Source organism: Phacochoerus africanus, chromosome 6, assembly GCF_016906955.1.
Source record: "Phacochoerus africanus isolate WHEZ1 chromosome 6, ROS_Pafr_v1, whole genome shotgun sequence".
NCBI classification, from domain to species: Eukaryota; Metazoa; Chordata; class Mammalia; order Artiodactyla; family Suidae; genus Phacochoerus; species Phacochoerus africanus.
Genome location: NC_062549.1, coordinates 13196802 through 13224046, shown reverse-complemented (window position 1 = coordinate 13224046; position 27245 = coordinate 13196802). Strand labels below are relative to the sequence as shown.

General features: G+C 38.2%; 1 pseudogene; it reads left to right on the top strand.

Moving 5' to 3' along the window:
* The first annotated feature begins 20894 nt into the window (after positions 1 to 20894).
* The window catches only part of LOC125128647 (tigger transposable element-derived protein 1-like), a 28330-nt pseudogene continuing 21979 nt past the window's right edge, over positions 20895 to 27245 (top strand).

The window sequence follows — 27245 nt, the reverse complement described above, 5'->3', positions numbered from 1 at the left end:
CATCACTGACTCAATATCATTTTTTTTCTCTCCACAGACAGTACTGTTTTCAGAAAAAAGTACAAAGACTATAAAATTTGAATTTTTTCCCCATTTCTTGGGATGCAATGCTGATTTATGCATAGAGTTACTTTTGCTCTCTCAGTGTCTGGTGGCTTATAGGTATCTAGGTTGTAGGAGAGTGTAGCTATGATGCTCAGGAAAATGTATTAGATTTAGATTTGGAACCAAATGCCTGGGCTTTGCCACTTACTAGCTGAAGGACAGCCTATCAATTATATCACCAAAAAAATCTTTAAATCCTGCTTGTCTCATCCTTCTATTACTAGCCACGCCCAGACTGCCATTATTCATCATTTAGTCTCCTCATTGGCCTCAGTTCCCAGTTTTGTTATACCTCAGTCTGTTCTGCATCCTTCAAATAGGTAGGCTGATCTTCCCAGCAGACGCATTTGGTCCTGATATTGCTGGGCTTAAAACCCCTTCAGTGACTTCCCATTGGTTTCAGGATAAAATCCAAACCTCTTAGCATCACCTAGAGGAGTTTGCCTGTTGTGGCCTCTGCTTATACTTTCCTCACTATTCTCCTTCCATCCAGTGCCACCTTTCCTCCTGCTCGTGTTTATTTTACTCCAGCAACTTTGGCTTTTTGGGGGGCTTCATATGAGCATTAATATCTCCTGGCACTTGTGACATAGCCCACGGTCTTCTCCAGGCAGGAGACAGAACTTCTCTTGCTCTCTGCACAAGCCCATGTTCTGGGAACATGGTGACTGTAGAGTACACAGCTGTGAATACAGACAGGCCCGAGTTTAAATACTTGAATAAATGAGTATTTAATAGCAATAATAAAATGAGAATAAAATATTTACTTCTTATTGGTATAAATCCTATATTAAATTGGTTTGCATGTATCACTTCTTTGAGGCTTCAAAATAACCATACCCTATAATTAATCCCAGGTTATATATAAGAAGGTAATATTTAAATAGGATAAGTATTTTCCCAAGTCATAGTGAACTAGGAGAAGTAGGAATTTAAAGTAAAGGCTGGTGATTTTAGACCCAGAACTTAATTTCTGTCATATACCTGTATATCATGTACAGAAAATATGACATAATCAGTACTTAGGAGGGTGCCTAGCACACGTTAACTTTTTTACAATAAATAATTGTCCCTGCTATTCCTCCTTTATAAAAGGAACCAACCCCTTTTCCTCTCTGTCTACCCACCTTCTTTTCTAGTCCCTTCGGTACCAGATTCAGGCAGAGCTTTTCTCAGCCCTGGTACTATCCTGAATCATCATTGTGCCGTAGCCCCCTTTCATTTTGGCTTTTTCTCACTCACTCTGGAGGATCATCAACTCCCGGAGGGCACTGGTTGCTTTTCATGTTTTTGTGGTGTCTCTCTCAGCACTTTGCACAGTGCAATGTAATTGTAGGCCAATCAATAAATGCTTGTTTTTATGAATGCATTAAACCTCATGATCAATCTTCTGACCTTGAACTCAGTATGATGTTTTAAAGAACAGAGAGAACTTGTTAGACCAAGAACAATTAAAAATCATATGCATACTATATGTATGCATAGTAGATATACATATATTTTTAAGGAGAATATTGTGATCCCATTTATTAGTTAGCCCGGTGGTTCTTAACCAGGGAGATTTCCCCCCCCCCCACCCCAGAAGACATTTGGCAATGTCTGGAGATATTTTTGGTTGTCACAATTGGGAGTTGAAACTAGCATCTAGTATGTAGAAGTCAAGGATGCTGATAAATATTCTACAGTGCACCCGACAGCCTCCCTCAGCAAAGAATTATGCAGCCCTGAATGTCACCTGTGCTGAGATTGAGAAACCCTGGGTTAGATAAGGCTGTTAAAAGACATTTTAAAATGTACATAGAATTTATCAAACAGTTTACAAAAATATATATTGTGCACTTATGTTTCATGTGATTTTGGGTCATGTATAAATGCATAAAAATAGGACAAATTTTCTATTGTTAAATTCTTTTCAAATCAAAATTTTAAAGACATTAGAAAAAAATCTTGTAGAGTTAAATTTCACTGATTCAGAAGAACTTGAGGGAAAGCCATTCCTTACTGTGTGACTTATATAAGAGCAGGAAAGTTTATTATTTGACATAACATATAAGAATTAAATGTGGCAACTAACCACATGAAGCTCATAAAAAGATTCCTAAAATGGCTATGCTCATCTGTAATTGCTAACTGTTTATATTCAAAAGAGGGATGGTAAAGAAATTTTTAAAATATTTTGAAACTTGTTTATAATAACCTTAACAATTCCCTCTCTCATACTTTTATAATCTCAACTAAGAATTGCAACCTGTGCATCAAATAGCACAAATTCCAATTAGAAGCCTCCAAATTAACTAATTATTTGATGAAAAGATCATAATCACATAGTTATTATAGTGAAATATGTTTGAAACATGCCCACACCCACATCCCCCCCCCCCCACCGCAACACACATAAACTCTTCACAGTCAGCTCTTTGTACTGATGTTTGGAACCGGGTTAGGAGTAAAGCAAAAAAATGGCTGGAAGATAGTGTAGACTTACAAAAGCAGAGATTTCATTTGGGGTATAACTTGTGTACCTGCAAGGAAGGAGTTTTTATATCAATTATCCTAATATATTTTAAAATAGACTTTATTTTTTAGAGCAATGTTAAGGTCACAGCAAATGAACAGAAAGTATAGGGATACCGCATACATCTCTTGCCTCTGTAAATGCCCAGCGTCCCCCAGCAGATGATGCATTTGCTGCAATTGATGAATATAGTCACGTGTCATTATCATCCCAAGTCCATGGTTTACTTTAGGGCTCACTTTTTATGTGTACCCACATTCTATGGATTTTGACAAATATCTGATGAGATGTATCTGCAGTGCCCTAACAATTATCTAATTTTTAAAATTAAAATCAGAATAAATGAGGGCTTATAAAGTTACTACCAGGTATATAGTTTCAGTGTTTAAAAAAAAAAAAGTGTCTTTCTTAGGTTATTTATACAAAGAGATTCCATTTCCAAAGGAAAACTGGGAAGTCTAAGTTAGAAAACAGATATAGAAACATTTGCACATTCAGCTCTTAGTTTTCTCTTTAACCACATTATCCCTTAGAATACGAAGGAAATCACTTTATAAAAATTTCCAGGGAGTTCCTGTTGTGGCACAGCAGAAATGAATCTGACAAGTATCCATGAGGATGCTGGTTCGTTCTCTGGCCTTGCTCATTGGGTCAGGTATCCGGCATTGCCATGAGCTGTGGTGTAGGTCACAGGCGCGGCTTGGATCCCCTCTTGCTGAGATGTTGCTGTGGCTATGGTATAGGATGGCAGCTGTAGCTCTGATTTGATCCCTGGATTGGGAACTTCCATATGCTGCAGGTACAGCCCTAAAAAAGCAAAAAAGAATAACAAAAAATTCTATTCCAGAAGGATAGAGAAAGTTGTGAAATTTCTGATAACCATGAGAAGACTGATTATAAGAGAAACTTCTTGTAAAGCAGTGAGTTATAACTCTGAATCCCTCAAGACCAGGGAAAACTTGACTAAATGAAAATATTAAAAATTTAAGGCAAGCCAGTTAAACTTGTACAAAGATATTTGTATGCCCCAAGAGAACCTGCTGTAAAAAGTATAATGAGAGAAATTTGGATGAGAAATTAAATAAAGCATATGTATTAATATTATCAGTGACACTGATGTCCACATGCTTAAATAGGTTGTCTCTGAGTCAGGAATTGAAGGCTGAGCCAGAGAAATAACAACATATGGGAGTTCCCTGGTGCTTCAGTGTGTTAAGGACCCAGTGTTGTCACTGCTGTGGCTCAGGTCTCTGCATGGCCAAAAAATACAGCAGAAATTGGCACAACATGGCATAAATCAAGTATAATTTAAAAAATTAAAAATATATATGTTGGGCTTGATCAGTGATGACCATATCGTTCAAAGAATTCAACCACTTCCATTATAAGTGAAATTGATTAGTAACTTTGCCTGAAATATCTGAGATTTTTAAAGTGAGACCAATTCTGGTAGTATCAATGGCACACTTACAATGTCATAACAATTTTTTTTTAACAGATACTAGGGGAGGCATGCTGGTGTTGCATAACGGGCACGGGATTAAGGGTAGAAGTCAGACAACCTCTGTTATTCAGCCAGCACTGCTATTAACTGTGTGGCCTGTCACCTAATGTCTACAATCATCAGTTTTCACATATTAACATGAGATTGGGAATGCTCACTCACTTCTGAAATTTGTTGACTGAGAATCCTTGCTTGAAACCTAGGGACAGGAAAATGAAGAATAGTTAGTGATGAAGGATTGACAGGAGAACAAAGACAAGCTCAGTGTTGGAGATGACATGTATTTGATGAGCAGGAGGATTAATCTAAGCTGAGTTACATTTCCTCATAAAACACAAATTTCAAACTTGATTATTCTGCTCTTATTATGAAGGTGTGGGAATGGGACATTCACTGGGAAGAAAATACATGCTAGACTCTTGTAGTGTCTGCTGGAGGAATTAAACAATGAACAAAACGCGTGGAGCATTTGCCTGCACTCTCCATCTGCAGTATTGACTGCACGCCTATCTTTGAGTGTAAGTGGCTGCTAGTCACATCTGTATTTGCACATGGTTGTGTGGAGAAGAAAGATGGATGGTCCTTTAATTCGGAAGATCTTATCTTTTAATTATTTGATGACTATCTTCTATTCCAAAACTTATCAGAGCCTCCCCTGTTTAAAAATAATAATTGCCATTGTGTGTTGGTTGCAATTCCCATATATATTCCCAACAATTTCATGAGTTGTACGTTTGTACTTGCATTTTGCAAATGAGATAATCTATACTCAGATAGGTAAACTGATTTCAATATGTTGCCACTACTGCTAAATAAAAGAAACAGACAACCTCCCTAGGTCATTCTTAGGTTTGCCTGGATGAAAATCTGAATTTGCCTGGTATTCTTTTTATGGAAACATGTGGCTTTGTGTGTGTGAAACTGGAGAGTCACTCCATGCCAGGGATGGACTCCAGGCATTGTTTGTAATGATGAATTACAGCTGTGGTTGCCTTGTAACCCGAGCTGCTCAGAACACTAGCTTGGCAACTACCTGGCTAGAGTGATTTATTGAAATGTAGCTGTTCTTGTTTTGATGCACATAAGTGCATCACCAGTGCACCTCACGATAATTATATTTTGGATTAAGATCTGCCATGGCAACCACCCATGGAGTTGTTTATGTCCTAGAGCTGCAGTGCATGGCCCCCCAGAGGGCTTTTCCTCCCGCTAAGGTTCGCTGTGGGTATGGAGGTCAGGGTGGGGGTGGGGGATGAGCACTAACCTATTACCATGGAGACAGGGATGCTGACAAAGAGCCAGCATCCTAAGCATGCAGCATATAGAGTAGCAGTATTGCATTCCCCAGAAGGTCCTGGTAGAATTAAACAAAACTCTGACATTTTACAAGAGGTCCATAAATAATTTATACGCCACCTCCTAAATTTGTTCCTTCAACTTTTTTTGCTTCAAACATTTAGCAGTTTAGGCCATATTCAAGTTCCAGTTCAAATACATAATTGATTCTAAAAACATTTTCACCTTAATAGGCTCTTTGGTTGAAATGAGGTGATGATATGGCTCATCTACCTTCAATAGCAGGAGTGGACATTGGTGGATTTATTTTTGCATTTGAATTCCCTTTGAATAGCATTTTGTGGTTATTCTTTGAATAAAAGCTTCACCAAGTAGTCTCTATTTTTAGCTGTATTTAATTAAAATTTTAAGAATAGGTTTTCCCTTCTACATTGGAACCCAACCAAATTTTGCAGATAAAAAATAAAGAAGAAAGTTAACTATTATGTATTGAACAACCTTTTTGTTTTTTCGAATCAATTTTACACAAGTAAAATTGTCCTCATGAAAAGGCAATACATAGCTTTGTAGAGTTTTTTCAAGGATTAAGATGCGATGCAGGTGTGGCAAATTCAAAAGTCTGAAGGGGCCAAAAAGACCTTGCCCATGGGCAGATGGGCTGAGTGCCAGGCAACAGGGCTCTTGGTGCCTGAAGCAAATTGGAAAGTTCCTGAACAACCTGAAGTAGGCATTTGCTATTCAGCTTTGCCTTTTTTTTTTTAAAGAAAAGCAAAGCATTTTGGTGAAAATGGTGAAATTTCCTTAGTTTTAAATAAAGACAACTAATTAAAAATATTGAAACATATATAAGTAAAAAGCGTGCAAATACACAAAAATTACGTCATGGACTGCCAATGGGAGGACTTTAATCATGTATTTTAAAAGCTTAGCACAGTGCCTAGCATCTGGTAAGCTCTTTTTTTTTCATTTTTTTTATTACTCAAATTAATTTATAACATCTGTAGTTGTATAATGATCATAACAATCTGATTTCACAGGATTTCCATCCCACAGCCCAAGCACATCCCCCCACCCCCCAAACTGTCTCCTCCGGAGACCATAAGTTTTTCAATGTCTGTGAGTCAGCATCTGTTCTGCAAAGAAGTTCCGTCTGTCCTTTTTTCGGATTCCACATGTCAGTGAAAGCATTTGATGTTGGTGTCTCATTGTATGGCTGACTTCACTTAGCATGATAGTTTCTAGGTCCATCCATGTTGCTAAAAATGCTGGTATTTCGTTCTTTTTGATGGCTGAGTAATATTCCATTGTGTATATGTACCACATCTTCTGGATCCACTCCTCTGTCGATGGACATTTAGGTTGTTTCCATGTCTTGGCTATTGTAAATAGTGCTGCAATGAACATTGGAGTACATGTGTCTTTGCGAGTCGTGGTTTTCTCTGGATAGATGCCCAGGAGTGGGATTGCTGGGTCAAATGGTAGTTCTATGTTTAGTTTTCTGAGGAATCTCCATACTGTTTTCCACAGTGGTTGCACCAATTGACAATCCCACCAACAGTGTGCTAGGGTTCCTTTTTCTCCACACCCTCTCCAGAACTTATTGTTTGTAGACTTTTGGATGATGGCCATTCTGGCTGGTGTAAGGTGGGTACCTCAGAGTGGTTTTGATTTGCATTTCTCTAATAATGGGTGATGTTGAACATCTTTTCATGTGCCTTTTTGGCCATCTGTCTGTCTTCTTTGGAGAATTGTCTGTTTAGATCTGCCGCCCATTTTTGGATGGGGTTGTTTGTTTTTTTTGGTATTGAGCTGCAGAAGGTGTTTACAAATTTTGGAGATGAATCCCTTGTCAGTCGATTCACTTGCAAAGATTTTCTCCCACTCTGTGGGTTGTCTTTTTGTGTTGTTTAGGGTTTCTTTTGCCATGCAGAAACTTTGAAGTTTGATTAGGTCCCATTTGTTTATTTTTGTTTTTGTTGTCAATACTCTGAGAGGTGGATCTGAGAAGATGTTGCTGTCGTTTATGTCAGAGAGTGTTTGGCCTATGTTTTCCTCTGGGAGTTTTATAGTGTCTGGTCTTATATCTAGGTCTTAATCCATTTGGAGTTTATTTTTGTGTATGGTGTTAGGGAGTGTTCTAATTTCATTCTTTTCCATGTGGCTGTCCAGTTTTCCCAGCACCACTTTTTGAACAAGCTGTCCTTTCTCCATTGTATCTTCTTGCCTCCTTTGTCATAGATGAGCTGGCTGTAGGTGCATGGGTTTAATTCTGGGCTTTCTATCCTGTTCCACTGATCTATATGTCTGTCTTTGTGCCAGTACCATGCAGTTTTGATGACTGTTGCTTTGTAGTATAGTCTGAAGTCTGGGAGCCTGATTCCTCCAGCTCCATTTTTCTTTTTCAGGATGTCTTTGGCTATTCTGGGTCTTTTGTACTTCCAAACAAACTTTAAAATATTTTGTCCAAGTTCTGTGAAAAATATCCTTGGTAATTTGATAGGGATTGCATTGCATCTGTAGATTGCCTTGGGTAGTATAGTCATTTTGATAATATTAACTCTTCCAATCCACGAGCATGGTATATCTTTCCATCTATTTGTGTCATCTTTGATTTCTTTCATCAGTGTCTTACGGTTTTCAGAGTACAGGTCTTTTGTTTCTTTAGGTAGGTTTACTCCTAGGTATTTTATTCTTTCGGATGCTATGGTCGATGGGATTGCTTCCCTAATTTCCTTTTCTGCTTTTTCATTGTTAGTATGTAGAAATGCTGTCGATTTCTGTGTATTGATTTTGTATCCTGCAACTTTGCCAAATTCGTGGATAAGCTCTAACAGTTTTCTGGTAGAGTCTTTAGGATTCTCTAGGTATAGTATCATGTCATCTGCAAATAGGGATAGTTTTACTTCTTCCTTTCCAATTTGGATTCCTTTTATTTCTTTTACTTCTCTGATTGCTGTGGCTAGGACTTCCAGAACTATGTTGAAGAGTAGTGGTGAGAGTGGACATCCTTGTCTTGTTCCTGATCTCAGCAGGAATTCTTTCAGCTTTTCACCATTGAGAATGATGTTCGCTGTGGGTTTGTCATATATGGCCTTTATCATGTTGAGGTTGGTTCCCGTTATGCCCACTTTCTGAAGGGTTTTTATCAGAAACGGGTGTTGGATTTTGTCAAAGGCTTTTTCTGCGTCTATTGAGAGGATCGTATGGTTTTTATTCTTCAGTTTGTTAATGTGGTGTATCACACTGATGGATTTGCGGATATTGAAGAACTCTTGCATCCCTGGGATAATTCCCACTTGATCATGATGTACAATCCTTTTAATATATTGTTGGATGCGGTTTGCTAGTATTTTGTTGAGGACTTTTGCATCGATGTTTATCAGTGAAAGTGGCCTGTAGTTTTCTTTTGTTGTGGTATCTTTGTCTGGTTTTGGTACCAGGGTGATGGTGGCCTCATAGAATGAGTTTGGCAGTATCCCTTCTTCTGCAATTTTTTGGAATAGTTTCAGAAGGAGGGGTGTTAGCTCTTCTCTAAATGTTTGATAGAATTTGCCTGTGAAGCCATCTGGTCCTGCACTTTTGTTTGTTGCAAGTTTTTTAATCATAGTTTCAATTTCAGTTCTTGTGACTGGTCCCTTCATCTTTTCTGTTTCCTCTTGGTTTAGTCTTGGAGGATTGTACCTTTCTAAGAATTTGTCCATTTCTTCTAGGTTTTCCATTTTATTGGCATACAGTTGCATTAGTAGTTGCTTATGATCCTTTGTATTTCTGTGGTGTCCGTTGTTACTTCTCCTTTTTCATTTCTAATTTTATTGATTTGAGTCCTCTCTTTTTTTTGCTTGATAAGTCTGGCTAGGGGTTTATCAATTTTGTTGATCTTTTCAAAGAACCAGCTTTTCGTTTCATCGATCTTTTCTGTGGTTTTCTTTGTTTCTATTTCATTGATTTCTGCTCTGATCTTTATGATTTCTTTCCTTCTACTAACTTTAGGTCTTGTCTGTTCTTCTCTCTCGAGCTGCTTTAGATGGAAAGTCAGCTTGTTTCTTTGGGCTTTTTCTTGTTTCCTGAGGTGGGCTTGTATTGCTATAAACTTTCCTCTTAGAACGGCTTTTGCTGCATCCCATAGGTTTTGGAGTGTCGTATCTTCATTGTCATTTGCTGCTAGGTATTTTTTAATTTCCTCTTTGATTTCTTCAGTGATCCATTGGTTGTTTAGTAGCATGTTGTTGAGTCTCCACGTGTTTGTGTTTTTTGCAGTTTTTGTCTTGTTGTTGATTTCCAGTCTTATAGCATTGTGGTCGGAAAAGATGCTTGATATGATTTCAATTTTCTTAAAGTTACTGAGGTGGGATTTGTAGCCCAGGATATGTCAATCTTAGAGAATGTTCCATGTGCACTTGAGAAGAATGTGTATTCTGCTGCTTTTGGATGAAATGTCCTATAAATATCTATTAAGTCCACCTGGTTTAATGCATCATTCAGGGCCTGTGTCTCCTTATTGATTTTCTGTCTGGTTGATCTGTCCATTGCTGTAAGTGGGGTGTTAAAGTCCCCCACTATGATTGTGTTATTGTCAATTTCTCCTTTTAGGGTTGTTAGCAGTTGCCTTATATATTGTGGTGAACCTGTGTTGGGTGCATAGATATTTAAAATTGTTATGTCATCTTCTTGGATCGATCCTTTGATCATTATGTAATGTCCTTCTTTGTCCTTGAAAATATTCTTCATTTTAAAGTCTATTTTGTCTGATATGAGTATTGCTACTCCAGCTTTCTTTTGATCCCCGTTTGCGTGAAATATTTTCTTCCATCCTCTCACTTTCAATTTGTATGTGTCCCTAGAAGTGAAGTGGGTCTCTTGAAGACAGCATATATATGGGTCTTATTTTTGTATCCATTCAGCCAGTCTATGTCTTTTGGTTGGGGCGTTTAGTCCATTAACATTTAAGGTAATTATTGATATGTATGTTCTTATTGCCATTTTATTAATTACTTTGGATTTGTTTTTGCTGCTCTTTTTCCTTTCCTTCTTCTCTTGTTCTTTTCTGCCTATAGAAGTTCCTTTAGTATTTGTTGTAAGGCTGGTTTTGTATTGCCAAATTCTCTCAGCTTTTGCTTATCTGAGAAGGTTTTGATTTCTCCTTCAAATCTGAATGAGAGCCTTGCTGGGTGGAGTAATCTTGGTTGGAGGTTTTTTCCTTTCATCACATTGAGTATATCATGCCACTCCCTTCTGGCCTGCAGAGTTTCTGTTGAAAAATCTGCTGATAGCCTTATCGGGGTTCCCTTGTATGTTATTTGTTTCTTTTCCCTAGCTGCTTTCAAGATTTTCTCTTTGTCTTTAATTTTGGTCAGTTTGATTAGTATGTGTCTCAGGGTTTTCCTCCTTGGGTTTATTTTGTATGGCACTTGTTGTGCTTCCTGGATTTGAGTGAGTGATTCCTTCCCCATGTTAGGGAAGTTTTCAGCTGTTATCTCTTGGAGTATTTTTTCTGTCTCCTTCTCTCTCTCTTCTCCTTCTGGCACCCCTATAATACGGATGTTGGTGCGTTTCACGTTGTCCCAGAGTTCTCTGAGACTCTCTTCATTTGTTTTCAGTCTTTTTTCTCTTTTCTGTTCTGCATCTGTAGTTTCCACTAATCTGTCCTCCACCTCACTTATTCGTTCTTCTGCCTCCTGTATTCTGCTGTTAGCTGCTTCTAGTGAATTTTTTATTTCCGTTATTGTATTTTGCATCTCTTCTTGTTTAAGTTTTATATCTTGTATCTCTTTGCTCAGTGTTTCCTGTAAGTTATCCATCTTTGCCTCCAGTTTATTTCCAATGTCTTGCATCTTCTTCAGCATCAACAGTCTAAAGTCTTTTTCCTGGAGGCTGAGAATCTCCTCATGGCTTAGCTTTTTTTGTGGGGTTTTTCCTTTCTCCCTGCTCTGAGTTATAGTTCTGTCTTTTCATTTTTATAGGTTTTTGGTGTGGTGACCTTTTTACAGATAATAGAGTTGTCGCCTCTCTTACTTCTGATGTCTGCTCCCCTCTGGCTGAAGTCAGTATGGGGGCTTGGTGTAGGCTTCCTGATGGGAGGGGCTGATGCCTGCCCCCTTGTAGGAGGAGCCGATTCTAATCCCTCTGGTGGGTGGGGCTTAGTCTCTGGGTGGGATTAGAGGCAGCTGTGTGCCTGGGGGGGGTCTTTAGGTAGCCTGTTTACTGAGGGGTGGGGCTGTGATCCCACATGGGTTGTTTGCCCTGGGGCTTCTCGGCAACTGGCTGATGGGTGGGGCCAGATTTTCCCAAAATGGCCACCTCCAGAGAAAGGCACTGCTGCTGAATATTCCCGAAAGCTTTGCTTTCAATGTCCTTCCATCTCAACAAGCCACATTCACCCCTGTTTTCCCAGGATGTCCTCTAAGAACTGCGGTCAGGTTTGACCCAGATTCCCTTGGAGACTCTGCTTTGCCCTGGGACCCAGTGCACGTGAAAGTCTGTGTGTGCCTTTTAAGAATGGGGTCTCTATTTCCCCCAGTCCCATGGAGCTCTTGCACACAAGCCCCACCGGCCTTCAATGCCAGATGCTCCGGGGATCTTTCTCCCTGTGCCAGATCCCCACACGTGAGAGTTTGATGTGGGGCTGAGAACTCTCACTCCTATAGGTGAGTCTCTGAGAACCAGTTAGTTTCCAGTCTGTGGAGTTTCCCACCCAGGAGGTATGGGGTGGTTTATATCATGAAATCGACCCTCCTATCTCTTGATGTGGCCTCCTCTTTTTCTTCTGGAGTAGGGTAACTTTTTTAAGGTTTCCAGTCCATTTTGGTGAAGTGTGCTCAGTCTTTAGTTGTAAATTTTGTTGTTTTTAGGAGAGAAGTTGAGCTCCAGTCCTTCTATTCCGCCATCTTAATCCTGTCTGGTAAGCTCTTAATAAAACTATTCTTATGTGTTTTAGTTGGAGATGTGCTGAGAGGTTTGTACATTTGTAAATGCCCTGATCCTCCTCTTTTCCTTCCTTCCACTTGGTTCCTAAAATTCACCCTTGACCTCTCAGCAGCATGGTGCACATCCACCATCTGAATTGGATGTGACAAAGCTTGACCTAGTTCATTCTTATCTTAAGCTTTGGCTACTGACCCAGTAGTGGGTGGTTAAGAGTGTTCTTTAACAGCTTATATATTTTTATGCTGACTTGATTCCCTTTATTTATTTATTTATGAATGAAAAGAGGACTTATGCTAGAGGTCTTCATTAAAAAAAATTTTTTTTGTAGTTCCTTCTATGACTCAGCAGTAATCTGACTTAACCCTCGCTCAGTGGGTTAAAGATCCGGCATTCCCATGAGCTGTGGTATAGTTTGCAGACATGGCTTGGATCCTGCATTGCTCTGGCTGTGGTGTAGGATGGCAGCTATAGCTCCATTTCGACCCCTAGCCTGGGAACCTCCATATGATGTGGGTGTGGTCCTAAATGACACACACACACACACACACACACACAAGTCCAGAGTGGTATTCTGGATTCACTGCTTCTAGATTGACTTACTTTCATTGTGACAGTCACAGGGGCTGAATTCATAGCTGTGATACCCCTTTCTAATCTTCAGAGAAGATCCTTTGTGGCCTCAGCCTAAATGCTGCATTCTCTAGTCTTTTGGCACTTAGGATAAAGAGATTTCAAACAGACAGAGGTCTCTTTCATTCTTGATATTGCTTATGAAGCAAGAACTGTGAATGTAATAGTTCATGTATTTGCTTCTTTGTTTCCTAGATCCAAATATGTCTACCTTATAGTTAAGGAGAACCAAGAAGCAAGTCAAAGAGTTAAGAGATGTGAGCTAATGACCCAGGAAATGAAGCAAGATCAGGGAGTGGAAAGATGAGCTGTTGAGTCAGGAAGTAGATCTAGATCAAAGAAATGGAAGGTGATCAGTGAATGGAAAGGTGAGCTTGTGACCGAGGAAGGAGAATCAGATTGGCAAATGAAGGAAAAGGGAATGAGGTAGATAGTAGCTCTTGGAAGCCAGGGATGTGTTATCTTTATTTTTCTGTCTTCATCCCAAGAAAGGCCAGCCGGACGAAGGGATGTTTGAAGAAGGACTGATTCCTTTCAAGCTAGACTTTGTAGGGTTTCTGTCTCTGCAGCTGTGAGCCTTTTACTTTCTCTACCTCAGCTTCCTCATCTACAAAACTGAGATAATAATACTGCTCGCCTCACAGGTTCTTGTGAGAGTTAAATGATCTATGTCAGTGCTTAGTATGGTGACTGATATAGAGCAACTACTCAATAACTACAACTTTATTATCATTCTTACTCTCAGGTTAAATGTTTCAAATTGTCCTTCTCCTTCTGAATGAATATATGCTCTTACCTCTTGGCACGTCTCTCTCACTTAGCTTCTGGCTTCTTTATTGCATGGATGCACCTACAAGTTATGAATAGTCGAGGAAGGGTTCTTGGCAAGACAGGCTCTTTTGCACTATTAAATGCTATTGAAGTCAGATCTACTAACGCCGTCAAATGGAATCCCATGCTCCCAGAGCACTGTCTCATTGTGAATGTATGATAAATAAATTGATAACAAATGAATGGTTTGTTTCCTGGTGAAAAAATCATAGGGGAGTGAAAGAGACTGGTTTCGTTTTGTACAACAGATTTTCATACAAAGGATGGCTTTACATCAGAAGGTCTGAGTTTGGTACACATAGTGCCTGAGGATGGAAAGAAATCTTAACATCACCTGTCAGCTCAGCGGAAATTTCCTCTCTCTTGTATGATCATAAGTATGATAGAATCATGTCTACTTGGCTGTATGCTCTTATAAAGATGAGTTGGGTAAGTGCTCCATAGTGTTAATAAAAAGCACACTGAATTTCTTCCCTCTATCCCCATAAAGGTATGCTTTTCCCTCTTTATCTCTTTTTGTTATTTCCTTATTGCTTTTTATTGCTCATTGATATGCATTTTATTAAAATGCTGCAAAATATATATAGCTTATCATGAGGTGTAATCGTAGGTCCCTGGCAAAGTAAAGGCCCACATTAATAGATTGTATATGTCCAGTGTTAATAACCTGATTTCCATTGATTTTCTGGTTACTTAAACCACTGAACTGTTATCAAAGCAGGACCACTGGACACAGTGTATACCTATCTCCTGCCCCAGGTTTCCACATTTCACATAAAACAGCTTTTGGGGAATGTCATTTCTGCAAAACAATAACCACTCTTCCTGTGTGCCTGGTGCTCTACAATTTCAAAAGCATTTTCCTCTGCCTTTTGTTACTTGATTTTCATAACAAGCCTGTGAGTCCAGCAGGGCTTTATGAATTCTGTTTTATAGATAAGGAAAATAACCCTGGAAGAATATAATCAGTTCATAAAAGAATGGAGTGGAGATTTGAACTCAAGAATACAAGGCTCCAGGGTCCTTGCTTTATGCTGTATTTCCAGGCAGGGAAAGGTGATATCTCAGAAACCTCCCTATTAGTTAGAATGCCCCCCCCCTTTAAAGGATCTACATACTGAAGGAAAACTTAGAGGTGCAGTCAGAGCAGTGAACTGTGGTAGTTTGTATCCAGGGTACCTCTGGTCCGGTTCTGGTTCTTTACTTCTTCACAGCTGTCATGATAAAGTCACAAAGAAGTGCGGACTCTTTCTGAATTTCAGGTTTGTTGGAATAAGAAAATCATCCATAGGTCACTGTTGTCACTTGACGCTGGTGAAGTAGTATTAAGAAGTGAAGGGAAATTAGACCTGGTGTGGATACTGAAACCACCATTTTCTTGCTGTATTATCATGGGCACTCCCGCTGAGTCTCAATGTCTCCATCTGGCAAATGGGAACTATTAGAGTATCTGCCTTTTATGGATGGCATGAAGATGGAAAAAAATATATATTTCCTGTGACCTACTTAGCAAAGATCTTGGTGTCATAGCCTCATAAATACGTACTAGCTATGGGTACTTTCCTTATACCAATTTTACCTTTGCTATTTGAGTGTTAAAATGTAGGGCAGTCAGCCTACTGGGAGTTCCTCAAGCGTATTTTGCCTTGGAAATCTTACAGGTCTTTGGTTTTTCAGGACCCAAAATAATAAGTAACGAAAACAATCAATAATATGTGTTCTGCACCCATGTCCTCTGTACCCCATTTCAGCTTCTGCAGAGAATGATCATAACACTTACCACACTCCTCTCAAAAAATTCAATCCAGTTTAACAAATGTTATCTGAGTATCTGCTATGTCTCTGGCCCTGTGCTAGGCATAGGGGCAAAGGGTGGATGCACCATGATCTTAAGCTTCAAGAAGCTTCTGGGTAAATGAGGATGATGGAAACAGACGTTTTTTAAAATTGTGCTGCAAGGTCTGTGATGGCTCTATGCCCAGAATAGAGCATAGAATTTTTAATACTAAAACTATAATAGGGCCACTTAGGCAAGCCTGGAGCTTAGAATGCAGTCAGAGGATTCCTAGAAGCATTTTGGTGTTACCAGCGTATAAAGTTAAAATCAAGAAGAGGTGGAAGATAACTTTGAAGGGAATTTTTGGAGCCAGCATCATGGGATGCGGTTGACAAGCTGTTGGGCTTTATCTTACAGGTTAGAAGTCATGGAAGAGCTTATTATGAGCCATGTATGCCCGATATAGCCCATACAGATTGTTTGATATCCTGAGTCACATAAATATGAAATGTGACTTCACTTATAAATCCCAGTAACTACCTCCTGGGGAAATCTCTTAACCCACATTTCCATATCACATCAATGAACTGAAACTGAAGTACGGCTGCCCATAAAATACTCGGCATGTGCTCTAAGGTTTGGAACAGTCCCTATCAGGAGTCCCTTTTAATTTCATTTGGCTCGCTGCACTCATTTTTGTTACACGTCGGACACGTGCAGACATTTGAGACTGCTTTCTGATTCCTCCGCTGCCCAGCCTTAACAAAGATATGAAACTTCCCCTGTCAGAAAACACCGTATCAGTCTCTTTAGTGCATGAATAGTGCCTTTCAAAGAGCCAACGAATAGTACATTCCCGACACCAACAGTATCATCATGTCATTTCTATCTAAATTCAGCAGGTTAAGGTCAGAGTGGAGGGCAGGAGGCAGCAAATGAATAACTGTAATATGAGTACTGTTGTTTACATCTACTTATAATGGGTAACATTTACTTAATTCTAAGTGCCAGCAATTATGCTATTAAATTTACATGCATCATTTCAAGTAATAGTCTTACAATAGCCATTCTATTATTATCCTATTTTACAAATCAGGAATATGACATTTAGAAATGTTGATAAAATGGTCAAGGTCTTAAACACACTCTTAAACAGGCTGAAGTGCTGCGTACTAGAGGTATAATCCTTCTAAGTGGCGTGATGAGGAGCAAGCAAAAGGTGAAAACGGGAAGAACATGATGGAGTTTATGTACCGGGATTTATAATATTCTTCATTCTGCATTTTTATATGTTCAGTGAAGTTTATATTTTAGTCTAATTAAAGTCTAATCAAGGGAAGCAGACCAAGAATTGTCCTAAAAGTTGTTTACATCAAGTTGCCGTCCATGTATAGATCTAAGACTCAGCCAGACCTGCAGCTGACAAAAGGCAGAATAATAATGATCTACTGAGTTTGTCAACAAGTTTGGAAAGATTTTTTCCTTAAATAACAAATTAAGAGAAAGACCAATTTTAATAACTTTTTGGGAAAAAAAATTGCAAGATAAAGAAAAGGGAACTTTGTCCAGAACACTCAGAAGAATGACTAACTTATGACAGTTTTGGAAACCAGTTTGGTATGATAGTGTAAGGAAACATTGCCTCTCTGAAACAGAAACAGACCATGATAATAAGAGAAGACAGTCCATGGTAAAATACAGATAAGTATTGTAAAAGATGACAAGGAAACTAAATTAAAAAAAGTTGCAGTAGTACAAGTAAAATAATCCCTAGAAACAACCAAAAAAAAAAAAAAACCCAAAATAAGAAGAGTCAGAAATTCTTCTTCCTGAATGATAGACCACACAATTCTGACTTCCTGCTGAGAAAGCCTAGAATAAAATGGGCAAAATACCTACAAAACTTTTAAAAATACATGTTTATACAATACATATGTAAGATAATATGGATTATATGATATATAATTAATAACAACAAATAAAAAATAAATCCATGAGTAATCCACATAATAAAAAACAGAATTGACATTTGGGACTTTAAAAACTATAAAAGGAATCAAATTGAAATTTCAGAAATAAAAATAAGTATAAAATAACTAAAAATTATAACTTAATATACTGTGTCAAAGAGCAGATTGGACAAAGCCAAAAAAGTAGAATTTGTTACCTGGAAGGTAAACTAAAAAAAAAAAAAAAATCCAGAAATAAGCATATAAAGAGAAAAGAATAGAAGTACAGAAAAATGTGTAACATTTATAAAGGGTTCAATAAGAAAGTCTTACATATAATTAGAGATCCAGGAGGAAAGGAAAGAGAGAGAAAAAAGAAAAAAGCAATAAATATTTCCCAAAAAGATTAAAAGAAATTGAACCATCAATTCAAGAAGCCCTATTAATAACCCCTCGCAGGATGAGTGTAAAGGAAACCATGACCAGGGACACCATGAAAAACTGCTAAAACCAAGAAAAAAGATACAAATCTTTAACAACAGAAAAGTGGGGAAGGCATGTTATCTTCTGAGGAGCCACAAGACGAACAGCTAATTTATCAGCAGGAATTACAGAACGCAGAAGACAAAGGAATGATACCTTAAAGTGCTGAAAGGAAGTGAGGGACAACCTAAAGCACTAATTGAGACAAAAATCTCTTCAAGAACTAATGTGAATTTAAGATATAGTCAAGCAAACAACCAACCAACCCTAGGAAGATTCACCACCAGCATAACTGCTCTATTAATAGAAACACTAAAAAAAGTTATTCAATGCCAATGAAATTATTTGCCACATGGAAGCTGAGAAATGCAAGAATGAGTAAAGAACATCAGAAAAGAGTAAGTATGTGGATAAATGTAATTGTGGCACGTACACAGAATTTGTAGCAAACTACAAAACAATTGGATAAAAAAGACAACCCAGTAGGAATATGTAGACAGTCCTTTAATCAGGCTCATATGAAAGAATTCTGTGGCCAAATCCATGTGAAAGTGTTAGTCTTTATTATAAAAATCACATGGTACACATTGAACTCAAAATGAAGTACCGCTAAATGCTCACCAGAGCACTAAAATTAAAAGACTGACTAGCGAATTGGTTGTAGGGTTGTGAAACAGCAGGTCCTCTCATAAGCAGTTGGTGAAAGTTAACTTATTAGAGTTACTTGGAAAAAAAGCATAACATTATCAGAATTGAAGATTAACATCCTTACAATACAGCAATTCCATTTCTTTTGTTTACATAAAATAGAAATGTGAGCGCGTGGTCACCAGAAGCCATGCTTAAGGAGTTCTTAGGAGCATCGTTTGTTATCGCCCCGCATTAAAACAACCCAGATACTTATCTACAGCAGAATGGATAAATGAATTGTGATACTTTCACTCAATAAGACACTGTAGATGAGGACGTTCAGCAAATTACAAATCCGTCCCACTGCTTATTTTTGCAAATACATTTTATTATAACATAGTCAATCCCATTGTTTTATATATTGGCAATAGCTTCTTTCACACTGTGACAGAGGTGAGTTATTGCAGTAAGACCATCTGGTCTGTAAAGCCAAAAGTTTTTTTTTTTTTGTCTTTTGTCATTTTTTGTTGTTGTTGCTATTTCTTGGGCCGCTCCCGTGGCATATGGAGGTTCCCAGGCCAGGGGTCGAATCGGAGCTGTAGCCACCGGCCTACGCCAGAGCCACAGCAATGCGGGATCTGAGCTGCGTCTGCAACCTACACCACAGCTCACGGCAACGCCGGATCATTAACCCACTGACAAGGGCAGGGACCGAACCCGCAACCTCATGGTTCCTAGTCGGATTCGTTAACCACTGCGCCACGACGGGAACTCCCCAAAAGTTTTTAATATCTTGCCTTTACATAAAAATGTCTGCCAGTCCCTGCTGTAGATCAATGAACCTAAATGAACCACAGGTACGTTTGTTAAAATGCATGATTATTACAAATAAAATTTTGAGCAAAAAGAAGCCAAACAAAAAAATTACATAAAGGCATTCCCGTCATGGCTCAGTGGTTCATGGCTCAGTGGTTAATGAACCTGACTAGTAACCATGTTGCGAGTTCGATCCTTGGCCTTGCTCACTGGGTTAAGGATCTGGCGTTGCCGTGAGCTGTGGTGTAGACCCCTAGCCTGGGAACCTCCATATGCTGTGGGTGCAGCCCTTAAAGACAAAAAAAGAAAGAGACGAAAAAATTACATAAATAACATGCTTTAAACTGTTTATGATGTCCTTTCCTTACTTCTATAATTTTCTCTGTGTTAAAATTTAACTCTGTCCTAGTTGCCCAGTACAAGAATCTACATTCACACATCCAACCTATCAGAAAGTCTTACTGGTTTACCTTGGAGGTACATTAAGTGTTCAACCACATCATCACCTCCTCCCCAGTCATGCTGGTTCAAGTCGCCATCACCTCTCATCGGGACTATGGCAGTAGCTTTCTCCCCGATGTCTCTTCTGCTCTTAGCCCTATTCACAGCAGGCAGTCATTCTACTAAAAAGCAGATCAGCTCATGCTACTCCTTTGCTCAGAACTCTTCACTGGCTTTCCTTCTTGGAGCAAATGCCAAGGTTCTTGCTATTACTCTATGGCCTCATGGGAACTGACTTTAGATTACCTCGATGGCTTCATCTCCTGCTCCCCTGACCCCCACCTTGTTCACCCTAGAGCAGGCACACTGGTCTCTGCACTTTTCCTTGAACATACGAGTAGTCAGGGTCATTGCCCTTGCTATTGCTCTGGCCGGTTATGATCTTTTAGATATGTTTTGGCTCACCCTTTCACCCACATCACGTCTTTACTCAAATGTTTTCTTCTTAGTAAGATTTTTCTTTCTCATCCTGTTTAAAAGTGCTTCTTCCATCCCTGGCATATCTGCCTCATTTATTTCCAAATTTATGTATCATCTATCTGAAACATTATTTTCTTTTGTGATTCCCCACAAAGGCAAGGATTTTTGTTTCTCTTGTTCATTTTTGTATCCTGAGCATGTAGGACAATGAGTGGCACAGAATAACAATAAATGTCTACTAAAGAAATAAACCGAGGAGTTGTTCTGAAATTCTAAGAAAAATCATTAAAAATGAGAAAAATAACGGAAATGTAGAGGACAGAGAAATTAGTTCTACTTAAACATAAGTGTTCAGAAGGAAAAAATCACATTAACTGCAGTATAGGCATCAACATATAATTTTGAAAATCCTGATAAGAAATTAGATTAGAAAGTAAAGGCAGAAGTGTTCTTGCTTCTCTGATGAAATCAGTGGAAAAGAACTGAGAAAAACATGCTCTGGTAAAATTTATGATGGATCAGAAAAAGGGAAATTTTGACAAGTACTCAGGTAAGGGGAAAATTAAAAAAGAAAAAGAAACAGGTTAATTAAAAAAGAAAATGAAAACCAGTTACCCCTAAACACAAATCAGTCTGGCTTAGACTTCACTTCATCAGAAGTTAAAATGTAAGGAGTGACAACTTATGGACTTTAATTGAAAAATGTTTTGATCCCAAATCTTTACACCCATCCCAGTTATCTTTCATGTTTGTGACAATGAAAACATATTCTCAGATAGGCAACAACATAGAGATAACGTCACCAGTGTATTTTTCTTGAAAAACGAAATTACCTGAAGAGGTATTCCAACTGACTATAAAATAAATCCAAAGTTTAAAAAAATCAAGAATGGATAGGCAACAAATTAAACATATTTATATTTTTTTATTATCAAAATGCCTAATATTGGAGAAGGAATAGATGGTGTAGCAGAAAGAACATGATGAAACACCTGGGTGTAAATCCCAGCTCATTCACTAATTAACTTTGTGACTTTGGGTAAATCACTCAAACTGAGTCTTAATTTCTTTATGATATTAACATAATGATACCTAACTCTCACCGGTGGGGTAAATAGATAAAATTTAATAATACATGTAAGTGGGATTACTAAATAACTTTAAAAATGTTAGTACTTACTACTACGGATTTTTGGGTTTATGCAGCATCCAGCTGAATTATCTGAGTAGCTTTGTCACGACGGTATTTGTGTCCCTCCAACATCCATATGTTGAGATCCTGCCCCTCAATGTGATGGTACTAGGAGGTATTAGGTCAGGAGGAGGGTGGGGCCCTCATCAATGGTATTAGTTTCCTTATATGAAGAGATGGGAGAGCTTGACCACACTCTCTGTTCTCTGCCACATGAGGACACAGCAAAATAGCAACCCTCTTGAATTCTGAAGCAGGCTTTCACCAGACACCAGATCTGCGGGCTTCTTGATCTTGGACTTCCCAGCCTCCAGAACTGTGAGAAAAGAATGTCTGTTGTTTAAGGCACTCAGTCTATGGTATTCTGCTATAGCCGCCTGAACAGACTCTGACAGGCTTTCAGTTTTCTTTTCAGGGGATAACTATTTCCATGAATAAGGGATTTGTTGTGAAACAGTGAAGACATCTCACTGTATCTGGAAACATAAATCTTTTTATTATAGGTCTCAGTTACCACAATCCAGGTTTAGCTGCATAATAACAAATGTTGCTTCCTTCCGCAGAATTCCATGGTGTTGCATCTCATCCTTAAGTCTTTGTGATCTTCTATATTAACCAATCAGATTATGCTCTTAGTAGAAGCTAGAGTCCCTATCCTGAGCAAGCTCATTTCTTATCGGGATATATGTACATCCCTTAATCCTGGCCAGGGCTGCCTTGGTCCTGTGTCTTCAAATTCCTTTCTGCATGAAGGCTTTCCTCTTGTCTCCAGATAGCCATCGTCTCTAGTCAGTCCCTTTAAAACTTCTAGTGTGAATCACATAAACACATTATTTACTCGTTAATCATATTTAGAATCGTGACTTTAGGATTGTGTTGGTTACATTTTGCACAAATATTTATGCTGAAAGTCCAACTAGATTGTAATGAACTGATGTCCTTAAAAATCTGTCCAATGATAAAACAGTAAACTAAAAATAGCATTGCAAAGGCAAAGGAGGTAAAATTTATGTGTACCATATAATCTACACTATGTTAAAATGCTGGCAAAAAGATTAGAAAGAATTTAACTTTGTATTGAGAGTAATTTTGTCTGGGGAATTAGATTAGCACATTATTTCAGAAAATTGGTTTTATAAAGCAATAATTCCCTGAGATATCCCAGCTTGTGAAAAATTTTAAGAAATTCTACAAATGAAATCCTCATCTTGGAAATTCACATCACAAGTAAAATTGTTAATATGATAAATAATTTAGTGAAAAAAATACCCTTAATTTTTAAAGTCCCAGATTCACAAACTTGTCTGGAAGGAGAATTCTTTAAACGTACTATCAAATATATTTCCCTGGAACACACTTTGGAAACTAAACTTTCCAAAATGTCCCCGGTGGATATAAAGTAGTTATACATTTTCTTCTTTTAATTTTTCTTCTTTATATTACAAAAGTAACATACCCTCTTTTGAACCAATAAAACAAGGCAAGGTTGTATTTAAAAATTAATAATCTCATTCCATCCCATTTTCATTTCTATCTCCCAGAGTAACAAATTAACACACTGATGTACATCAATCCATTTCTTTTCCTGCAAAACAAGTATATATATTCATAGGCATAAATGCTTCCGGCTAATGCCATTATTTTGGAAATCAATAATTTACAAAAGCAAGATCATATTTACATATTATCCCACCACTTTATTTTCATCTAACTAAATGTAACTTTCGAAGTGTAATTCAGCCATTTGAATAGTTGGATAATTTTGGAAAGAACAGATGTACCACAGTTTATTCACATATTCCTCTATTGAAAGATATTTCATTTGCTTTCATTTTTTTGCTAACGCAATGATCACCTTTGTACAAATATATTTATTTAAAGGCAGTTTTTAAAAATTGGATCAATTCCAATAAGTAAAATTACTGAGCCATAGATACATATTCATTTCTATTTTAGTAAATATTGCCACATTACTTTCCAATGATAATGTAGCAATTGCATTTCCCCCTGGTAAAGATGACTGTTTCTCTACATGCTCATATAGAGACACTTGATACTATGATTATTTTCACTTTAGTAGTGTCTTTCCTTGCTTTCCTTGATAATATTGCTGCATACCTATATATCTGTAAAATTCTTTGTTTTTGAACTTGACAAAAATTACATCATTCTGTAGTTAAAAGCAACTAGCATTTTTATTTCACTTCATTTTTAAAAATTCTCTTGTGGAGTTCCCGTCGTGGCGCAGTGGTTAACGAATCCGACTAGGAACCATGAGGTTGCGGGTTCGGTCCCTGCCCTTGCTCAGTGGGTTAACGATCCGGCGTTGCCGTGAGCTGTGGTGTAGGTTGCAGACGCGGCTCGGATCCCGAGTTGCTGTGGCTCTGACGTAGGCCGGTGGCTACAGCTCCGATTCAACCCCTGGCCTGGGAACCTCCATATGCCACGGGAGCGGCCCAAGAAATAGCAACAACAACAACAACAACAACAAAAAGACAAAAGACAAAAAAAAAATCTCTGTGGTGCAGGAGGTTAAGGATCCAGCATTGTCACTGCAATGGCTTGGGTCACTGCTGTGGCACGGGTTTGATCCTTGGCCTGGGAACATCCAGATGCCACAGGTGCAGCCAAAAAATTCATTCATGTTGAAAAATGTAGCTACCATTTTTTCCACATCTGAATAGCATTTTATTGTGTGAATATATTTAATTATCCATTCTCCTTTCAGTGGACACATGGACTAATTGTATTTTCTATTCTACTTATTTCTGTTAGTATCAGAACTGTCATAAAGTTCCTCCAAGATCAATATATATATATAAATAAATTATATATATAAATTATATATATATAATTTATATATATACACACACACATATCTATATCTATATCTATATATAGATATAGATATATAGATATATACACATTCAAAATATACACACACATATCTATATCTATATCTATATCTATATATAGATATAGATATATAGATATATACACATTCAAAATCCCTTACAGTTTCAAACCTGGGAGTAAGACTACTAGGTTATAGGATATGCACATTTTCTACTTCATTATTTTCTTTGCGATAACGGTTCTAATGAATTGTTATAAATTTTGTATATTAGTCAGAGGTTTTTTGTTGGTTTGTTTTTGTTTTTGTTTTTTAATGGCTGCACCCACAGCATATAGAAGTTCTCAGGCCAGGGATTGAACCTAAACCACAGCTACAAACTATGCTGCAGTTGCAGCAATGCTGAATTCTTTAACCCACTGCACTGGGTCAGGAATCCAACCCCTCCTTCTCAGTGACCAGAGCCACTGCAGTCAGATTCCTAACCCACTGCACCTCACCAGGAACTCTTATTAGATAGAGTTTTATGTGAGTTCTCATATATCTCCAAATTCTTGCTTATATTTGATGCTGTAAGGTTTTGAAAAATTCGAACGAACTCGTTGGTTTCTAATGGTCTATCACTGGCATTTCACTTTAGTTTTTATTTCCCAGATTAAAAATAAGATAGAATGGATCATCCCTTTATGTGTATTAGCCTTTTATATTTCTTCGTCTCGGAAATGTCTGTTCAAGGCTTTCCTTTATTTATCGAATGAGGTGTTTGCCACCTTTTACTTACTGATAGTCCAGAGAATTCCTTATCTTTCACCCTTGGGGAAAATATTGGTTACCAGTTGGGGCTTGTCTTCACTTCTTTTAATGACATTTCCGTACAGTTCCTGTTATGATTTGTTACATGGAACCCGAGGGTGAGAGCTGATGAGCTGCAGTTCAGCAAGAGACCACAAGAGACTCTGAGAGGGAGAAGTTTGTTCCTCACTGGTCCTAGAGGAAGTACACAGCGTACTTTGACCTCCTGGGAGGTCAAGACAGGGGCCCAGCCAAGGGAGAGGCAGGGCACATCCTTTTATTAAGGCCCATGGATGGAGTGCTTTTGGGTTCCTGGGCTAAGGCTGAATTGGTCAATTCAAACCAAAAAAAATGCTGGATTTTGGTAGGCTCCAGGGGATCTTACCTAAGGGGCACACAGATGGACAGCCAAGATGCAGGGGAGACTGTTTCTCACAAGTGCTGTTGGAAGACTCATATTAGGAACCTAAATTTGCTTGTGCCTCTGTGGGCTGTTATCTAGGGCGTGTGCTTACATGAGAGGGATAGTGTCAGTTTAGGGCCTCCGCTGTCCACTTGTGCCAGACACACTGGGGGCAGAGGCAGCAATGCCATGGAGTAGATTAGCTAAACTCTGGACAGTTACCAACTGTCCTGGTTTGTTGGGACTGAGGGGTTTCTTTAGACACAAAATTTTAAAGTGCTAAAATCTAGAAGGCCCTAGGCAAATTGGGCAAGCTTGTCACCCTTTTTTCAATGATTATAAATTCTTAATTTCAACAAAGCTGAATTTGCTAATTTTTGCAGTAACGGTCTAGGGGATGTATGTGTGTGTGTGTTTAAAAAAATGCTTCCTTTTTTAGATCAAAAAATATATTCCTGTATTTCATTGTAAAAGTTTAAATTTTTGCCTTTATATTTGTATATAAATCATCTGGAATGTTTTAATTTTGTGGGTGTTATAAGGATTTGAGTTACCATTTTAAAACATTGTATTGTTTATGTACAGTAAGGCCTACCCATCTTAAATGTGGTGTTTGATGAATTTTGAAAATTGTGTATTGCACAGTAACCTCTGATATAACCAAGATAAAGAGGAGTTTCCCCACCTTAAAAAAGTTACCTTGGAGTTCCTCGTGGTGCAGTGGTTAACGAATCCGACTAGAAACCATGACGCTGTGGGTTCGATCCCTGCCCTTGCTCAGTGGGTTAAGGATCCGGTGGTGCCGTGAGCTGTGGTGTGGGTTGCAGATGCGGCTCGGATCCCACATTGCTGTGGCTGTGGCGTAGGCTGGTGGCTGCAGCTCCGATTAGACCCCTAGCCTGGGAGCCTACATATGCCGCGGGAGTGGCTCAAGGAAAAGGCAAAAGGATCAAAAAAAAAAAAAAAAGTTACCTTGTACCACTTGGCAGTTGATCGACTCCCAAATCCAGGTAAACTCAGATCCAATTTTTTCCCTTAGTTTTACTTTTTAAAAAATTTCGTTTCAATGGAACATATTAGCACATGTTTTGAGATTGATCCATAGTATTTTGTTCCTTTTTATCGCTGGGTGGTGTAGCATAGTATGGATTTGCTGATTTTGTTTTTCCTTCACTAGGGCATTAGTTGGTATTATTTGGGATGAGTCATTTCCAGTGTTGAACTATTAGAAATAATGCTGACATGAATATTCAGTTCAAGAGCATATGTGGACTTGTGCTTTGGTTTTCATTTCCTTTATATAAATACCTAGGAGTGAACTTGCTAGGATTTACAGCCCATACAAATTTGACTTTTTAATATAAGGCCATATTGTTTTACAAAATGCAGTACTACTTTTTTTCTTTGTAGTAACAGGTGTATATGTATTTTTGGACCTCTTTTCCTAATCTCATGTCAAAATTTTTTTCTTGTGTAAGTTTCATAGTTTTAGCTCGCATATTTAGGTCTCTATTCCATCTCACATTAATTTGTGTGTGTGGTATCATTGTCAAGATTTATTTATATTTTCCAAACATATATATAGTAGTTTCATCACTACCTTTTGAAAACACTAACCTTTGA